Source organism: Nannospalax galili, unplaced genomic scaffold (genome assembly GCF_000622305.1).
Source record: "Nannospalax galili isolate Female #2095 unplaced genomic scaffold, S.galili_v1.0 scaffold391, whole genome shotgun sequence".
Taxonomy (NCBI): Eukaryota; Metazoa; Chordata; class Mammalia; order Rodentia; family Spalacidae; genus Nannospalax; species Nannospalax galili.
In genome coordinates, this window is record NW_008329323.1 from 1,236,163 (window position 1) to 1,244,277 (window position 8,115).

Consider the following 8,115-nt stretch of genomic DNA (forward strand, 5'->3'; position numbering starts at 1 on the left):
TGACCTACTAAAATACATACCCTTAAATAAAACTAAGTCTCCTTCCTTCAGAACTCATCCTCAGGGGTGGAGGCTTTTGAGCCCCTCCCCATTCCATGCTAGAATGTTGATTGGCTTGATCTTGTGCAGGTGTTCTGCAGACAACCACAGCTGCTGTGAGTTCATGAGTTTAGTGGTTCTGTCATGTCTAGAAGACACTCTTTTCATTTGGGCCTCTCTGACCTCTGCTCTTACAATTTTTCAGCCCCCTCTTCCAGGATGGTCCCTGAGCCTTGGGGGGAGGAGGGAGTATGGTATAGATGTCCCATTTGTGATGAAGCCCTCCACACACACTTGTTCTCTGCACTTTGACCAGTTGTGAGCTTCTGTATTAACCTCTGTTTACTGCATAAAGAAACTCCTCTGATGAAATCCAAGAGCTTCTTAAACTACAGGTATAGAGAAAGGAATTTAGAGGGCTGTTTGATACTATTACTTATTTTTATTATATACAGGTGTCAAACTCCTGAGCCACCTGCCTCCACCTCCCAAGTGCTGGGGTTAAAGACGTGCACCACCACACATAACTTTCCATTCTTTTAAAATTTTTATTTATTTATTTATTTGTTATTTATTTATGTACCTGTGCAGTTCACATGTGCAGATCAGAGAACAACTTGCAGAGGTTGGTTCTCTCCTTCACCGATGTGGGTTCTGGATATTACATTAGGCTTGATAGTAAGTGCCTTTTCTGCCAAACCATCGAGGGCCATATTGGACCACTGCCCATAGTTCCTCAACATATTGCAGAATGTATTTGAATAGAAATGGGCATCATCAAGGGGTTGCTAAGAGAAATAACTTGTTTTCATTGTTTAAAACAGGTACCCATGTATCTCAATGCAGACAGGGGGTTCCAGGTTGCTAATATGTTATTAGGGGCATTGTATGTGGGTATAGTAGGTTCAGGTAAGGGTCTCAGGCTGCCAAGTGTGTTAGTAGAAGGGAATGTGTATAGTCCAAACCAAATAAAGTCCCAGATTGCTAAGCTGTTCCCTTTGCTTTCCTGCCTAAGGCTGGCTTTGAACTTGTGATGATCTTGTCTCTGCTTCCCAAGTGTTAGGATTACAGGCATGAAGTCTTCAGATAATTAAGTGACATGTTTATTGTCTGAAAGGGATAGGCAATTGTGCTTTACTTTTGTTGTTGTTCTTTTTATAACAGAGTTTCTCTGTGTAGTGTAGGCTGGTCTGGAACTTGCTTTGTAGACCATCAGGCCTTAAACTTGTGGCAGTCCTCTGTTTCTGACTCCTGATTGCTAATGTTACAGGTTTTTGCCTTACAATTTCCTACCCTCTTATACATGCAAACACTGAATTTGAATGCTTTTTGTTGTTTTTTTGTTTTGTTTTCATTTTTGTTTTGTTTTGTTTTTTTTTTTGTGTTTTGAGACAAAAGTCCCAGCCAGCCTGAAACTTGCTATGTAGTATGATATAGATGTCCCATTTGTGATGAAGCTGGTCTGGCCTCAATGTCACAGAGACCTGCCTGCCTCTTCTGGGATCAGAGGTGTGTGCTATCATGTCAAACTTGTATGTGTCTTTCATAGAAGGAATAAATAAATTAGGGCTGTATGTCTGTCCTGCTATATGAAAGCATCTTCCTTTATGTTCATAGATTTTAAACTTCTGTCCATTTCTAATGGGAAAATTTGCTGTTTTTACATTCAAAATATGTTTGGCTGTGACTTTACTTTTGGGGGTGATGGGGCAGAGTCTCACTGTGCAGCCCTGTCTGGACTGGAACTTGCTCTGTAGACCATACTGTCCTCAAATTCACAAAAATACATCTAGATCTGCTCTGCCTCCCAAGACCTGGGATTAAAGCATGTGCCGCCATGCCCAGCTGGCTGTGACTTTTTAAAGTATTCGTGTTTTCTCTCCTGTTTCACTTTATAACTTTGTTAGTGTCCATAGAAAAGGTGGACACATGCATGGTTTTAAGTAAATAGTAGTTTGCCTATGAGTCATGAATTAAACAAGATTGTGATTTCTGCCACTGTTGTATGATACCTTCTGTTGTTTACATGTGGGCACATTTAAAACGGTTTCCTTTCCTGTGATTTGTTTATTAACCTCCTAGATAATGTCTTAAATAGGGGAATTTCCAATTTTAAAATATTGGGATAGTAGGTGGGTATCACTTTCTTGTTCTAAAGATAGCACATATTATTAAACATTTGTTATACATACTGGATTTGCAAAGTAAGTTTTTGTTACATTCTTGTTTCTTTTAGTCTTTTTGAGGCAGGGTCTCCCTATAGCCCCAACTGGCCTGGAACTCACTATGTAGACTAGGCTGCCCTTGAACTTACAGAGCTCCCCCTACCTCTGCCTCCTGAGTGCTAGGACTAGAGGTATATGCCACCACACCCAGATTTTGTTCCATTTAAAAAAATTTATTATTTTTGTTTTATGTGTATGCATGTATTGCCTGCATGTATGAAAATGCACCTGTGTTGTGCAATGCCCACAGAGGACAGAAGAGGCCAATCAATCCCCTGGAACTGGAGTTTTAGACATGTGTTAGCTGCCATGTGGGTGCTGGGATTTGAACCTGGGTCTTCTGCAAGAATAGTCAGTGTTCTTAACCACTGAGTCATCTCTCCAACCCCTTGTTCCATTCTTTTCAAAACAGGGTTTCGTGTAGCCTACACTGGTCTTGGACTCACTATGTAGCTGCTGACGCTGGTCTCAAACTCCTGAGCTGCCTGCCTCCACCTACCAAGTGCTGGTGTTAAAGACATGCACCACCACAATGTCTTGCCATTCTTCTTTTTATTGCTGTATATTTCACCATATAATGGATTGTGCAATATTTTCCTCTATCTATGTAACGTACTTTGATCATATTTAGTACCCCACTATCCTGTCTTGTCCTGTAATTCTCTTTATTTTTTTCTTTGAGACAGGATATTCCTGAAGCCTTAGCTGGTCTTGAACTTGACCAGGCTGGCCTCAATCTCAGGGAGATCTGCCTGCATCTGCCTCATGAGTGCTGGGCTTAAAGGTGTTCACCACCACACCCAGCTTTTTCAACTCTCTTCTTGGTGTTACCCTTTCCCTACACTTCCCAAATGTTTATACTTGTACTTTCATGATTTAAAAAATGTTGTTGCTGTTGTTGTTGTTGTTGTTGTTGTTTTGGTGGTGGTGGTGGTGGTGTGTGCGTGTGTGTGTTTGTGTGGTGTAATGTATGTGCATATGGGTATATGGGTGCCTGTGGAGGCCAGAATATCCCCTGGAGTGGGTTGTGAGTGATATTGGTACAGGAATCTGAACTTGGGTCCTCTGCAAAAATAACAAGAGCTCTTAACCACTGAGCAATCTCTCCAGCCCCCTCATGCCTTTTAAAATCTCAATTCTATAAATGAGACAAAATGTGGTATCTAACCCTCATTTGTTTCATTTTATGTGATCTCCACTTCTATATATTCCCTTGCAAATGACACAATTCTTTCTTTATGGCTGAATAATACTCCAACTTGGAGGGGCTCCAGGGAGAGGTAGGGGGTATGTGGACCAAGACCTCCCCTGATGTAAACAGGATCCCTCCTCTCTCATCCCCCTATCATCCTTTGCCACCACATCAGGGGACAGCCTCAAGCCCTAGCTCTCAGAGGAGAGGTAACAGGAGCCCAGAGGCCACACCCTGTGACCACCCCCCCCCCGAGCCTCAGACCTGGCACCATGATGTTCCAAGACCAAGCATCCTCACTGACTGGCTCAAGGACACTGAGGCGAGGACCCTCCAGATCAGAGAACTGTCCACTAACTCCAGCTTCTTCTGATAACAGTGAACCAGCCCCAGCTCCTGTTGTGGACCGAGACATCCGCAGCCACTTTACACGGGTGATGAGCGAAGTTTGCACCCAGCTGCTGGTATCCCGACCAGATGGGGAGAACACGTTACCCCCAGCTCATCAAATAGTGCCTGACTCACGAGGCTTTCACAGAGACGCGGAAGTGACTGCTGTCCTAGAAGCAGCCATTGCTGAAGTTTCTTGGGACATTTCTGTGCAAGGCCGTGCTGGACATGTAGAACTACCAGCAGCAGAAGGGCTGGGCATTTGGCTCTAATTCGCTCCCCATAACTGACTCTGTGGGGATGAGGTGGTCCGATGGACCCAGCGGCAGTTCCCAATGCCTCCTCGGGCCCTCCCACCTGGCAGAATGGGTCTCCTGAGCCCTTCAGGAATTGAGGACATTTCCCTTTGATCAGTCCTCACCAGCCCCAGCGTTGGGGACCAGAGCAGACAGAACCTGTGGTTTGTAGACCCCGGAGGCAGCAAGAGCATGCCCAGCCAGAGCCACTACTCTCTGCAGCACACCCACTCGCACTTGGTACAATTGTCATGCCAGGCATTCTCATATTCCCTCCAGACTGGGGTTCCTGGGCTTGACCTGGAGATCAATACCACCCCGGAGTCTCTGTGTCTGAGCATGAGGGAACACACCTTGCCTGATGGGACAGACGAAACCTCCACCATCTGATGAGACCCACAGCCCAGTGCACCCATAGGCTCCCCGGGCAATGGGCAGGGCCATCCCCTAATGGGCTTCTCTCCTAGGTAGCAAAAAGGTGGGCTGCTGCAGCTATACATTATAGTATTTTTCTACTCTCTAATTCCCTTAACTTTTGTTTAACATTGGTACGAACTTTGCTCACTCCCAGGCCCGTTGAGGGGTTTGGCTGAGGCCAGAGGATAGAGGGAATAGCCAGGATAAAGGGGGCAAGCACCTGGCCCTGTCTCACCTCTGCCTATTCCAGACCACTGACACCTGACTCCCGTGGAGATGAACTTTGTGCAGCCTGCTCAGAAACATGACAGTGGGGGAACCAGCAGTGTGAACAGCCTGATCTTTAGTATGTCGCTGGAGAGGAGACCTTTCCCCTGCTCCCTACCCTTCACCATTATTCCAACATTCCCTGGGACAGGTGCCATTTTTCTCCTCTCTTGCTCTGTTAATCAAATAGAGGTTCTCTAAAATTAATTTCTTATGCCTATTTAAGATACATATTTATATAGTTCTTAACGGTTTTTCTTTGATCAGCTCCTGTCATTTTTAGTGTCCAGGCATCTCTCTAAGCTAGGACAGTGGCAGGGGGAGCCTGAACTTTGAGGGGAAAGGGCAGAGCCCCCTCATCCAGTCCCCTTTGCCCTTTCCCATCCCCAGCCCTGGCTCCCAGATACAGAGGTTGAAGATGGGCAGCCTGGGCAGTGGCAAGGTCAGGAAGTAATGTCCCCTTACCCCACTGATACACCATTCTCACCCCTCAAGTCTGTTGATGATAGGCTTGGGCAGCAGGAAACTGAGAAAGGGGATTGTTGTGTTTTTTATTTTTCTTCTCTGCACTTTCATTCAACCCCCCCTCCATTTGTGTGGTAACCTCATGTAAGTGGAACATTATACCATAATTCAGAGATACAGCCCAGTCATATAAACCCTTTGCTCCCTTTGTTCTTGATGAAAGCTGACCCTGGGGCCTAGGTGGAGGGAGGGGACATGGGGGTTCAGACTGTGGGAAATCCAGGGTCCCCCTATTCCAACCCTCCCTCCCCTCCAACCTACCTCTCATTGAAACATTCTCAAGCTTTTTACACTGAAAATGAAAAATGATATTTTAGATACATTTTATGAATAGCTTTTGTTATGATTATGGCTGGTAACCATTGTGCATGTTATTAAAGATACAAAATGTTGGGAAAAAAATTGAAAACCACAGCTGTCCCTGCACTGTCAGCCCATCAGAACTTGCCCCTGCCTCCTGGTCTGTGGACCTCAGCCCAGGGAGGGAGAACCCAGAGGGTAGAGTGGCCCTGGGGCCCTGCATCTGGTCCCCACCTCCTCCCAGTGCTGGGCTGCGCAGGTGTCAGGTGTATTTATATACCTCTTGCACACTCATCAACCTATGCAAGTCCTCACCCCAGCTCTACAAGTTTCTGTGTCTTTACTTTCCCCCTCAAGCTCCTGGGCTTCTCCATCCCCTCCCAGTAGCAATGGGAAGTGGGGTGAACAGCCACCTGATTGGAATAAAGCAGGGTGTCCCTCACATGGAACCCTCAGCCCCCCCCACCAAAAAAAGGAAGGAAGGAAATTATAAGAGGTCTGACTAGATGGCTCAGCAGGTTAAAGGTACTTGCCTCCAAGTCTGAGGATCCTAGAACTCACATAGTGGAAGGAGAGAGCTGATTCCCAAAAGTTATCCTCTGACTTGTACACATGCAATGTGGCCAGGTGTGCAATCTCTCAAAGCTACCATAATACATATTTTTCTTTCCTTCCTTCCTTCTTTCCTTCCTTCCTTCCTTCCTTCCTTCCTTCCTTCCTTCCTTCTTTCTTTCTTTCTTTCTTTCTTTCTTTCTTTCTTTCTTTCTTTCTTTCTTTCTTTCAAAAAGAGTTTTTCGTTTTTTGAGCTATAGCCCTATCTGGTCTGGAACTCCTTATGTAAGCCAGACTGGCTGTGATCTCAGAGATCCACCTGCCCCTGTCTCCAGAGTGCTGGGATTAAGTCATGGGCCACCACACCTACCACAATGTTTTTTTTTCAATTTATAAGAGACAGTCTGAGGATACCTGTTATTAACTCTTATACATGTTAAGTGTGGGATTATTGTTAATAGACTTGCAACAGAGAGCAGGAGATATGGCTCAGTTGTTAAGAGCACATATTGCTCTTCCAGAGTACCTGAATTTGGCTCCCAGAACCCGTGTGAAGTTGCTTGTAAGCATCTGCAACTTCAACCCATGGGGGTATCCAATGCCTCTGGCCTCCATGGGCACCTTCACTCACATTCACATAATTACAAATAGATCTTTTGGGGGTGAAGGAGGCATGCAAAAGACCCAGTTTAAAGACCAGTGTGGTGGCACGCAACTTTAATCTCAGCACATGGGAGGCAGAGGCAGGTGGATTTCTGTGAGACTGAGGCCAGCATGGTCTACCTAGTGAGTTCTAGGCCAGCTAGGTCTACAGGGAGACCCTATCTCAAAACAAAAACAAAAGGAAAAACAAAACTTTGTGACTGGAGAGATAGATAGTGGTTAAAAGCATTGGCTGATCTTACAGAGGACCAGGATTCAGTTCCCAGCACCCATGCTGGCTAACACCCATCTCTAACTCCAGTTCCAAGGTAGAACTGGAGTTAGAGATGCCTTCTGATCTCCACAAGCATTGTACATACATGGTGCACTTGCATGCATGCAAAACACTCATAAAATAGATAAAAAACAGAGACTCAGTTTATTATTGGGGTTACCTAGCAATACGTTGGATGAATTTCTGTGTGGAGGTTGCCAATATAGAGGCAAGATAGGTGTGTGATGAGTAGGTCACTGAGTGAATACCACAAGAACCCACTGTCATGAACTTCTCATGAACTGAGATTAGATCATCAGTATTGTGACTCTCCCCCTCCTCTTGGAAATATGTGGAATGTTTTAGGAGTCCATGACCTTTGAAGATGTGATTGTGAACTTCAGCCTGGAAGAATGGGCATTGATGAACCCTTCCCAAAAGAAGCTCTACAAAGATATGATGGAGGAAACCATCAGGAACCTGGCTGATATTGGCAAGAGAGGTCCTCCCATTATGTAATCAATGAGTGAGCAAGTGTGCCTTGGTCATCAGTGTACAACAGTATGTTATAGAATATTCAAAAGGAAAAATTGGCAAATATATCATGTTATATATTATACCATGAAACTACCTAGAGTTTTATAATTTTATATCACACTATAGTAAGTCAGTGATCTTTTTGGGCCTACATTTTAAGAATAGAACAAGAAGACCAGAACTTTGAAGATCACTACAGAAATTCCTGGAGGAACCCAAAGTAAGTTGCCCTTAAAGAAGAAAGCAATATTCCTGCAGAATCATGGAATGAGAGGAATTTTAAAAAAACAATGATACAAATAATTTCAACTTCAATTGATGCACTCCATCAGTATACAACAGTATGCTATAGAATATTCTATAAACTGTTTCCAAAAAATGTACACAGGTTGACTCTTCATATTTAACACCACTCTCTCTCTCTCTCTCTCTCTCTCTCTCTATATATATATATATATA

The 8,115-nt window shown here is 44.5% G+C and overlaps 2 pseudogenes; both read left to right on the top strand.

Annotated features, from left to right (window-relative positions):
• Nucleotides 1-3,728: 3,728 nt before the first annotated feature.
• Nucleotides 3,729-4,532, top strand: LOC103736633 (annotated as a pseudogene).
• A 2,959-nt stretch (nt 4,533-7,491) lies between these two features.
• The window catches only part of LOC103736639, a 4,320-nt pseudogene continuing 3,696 nt past the window's right edge, over nt 7,492-8,115 (top strand).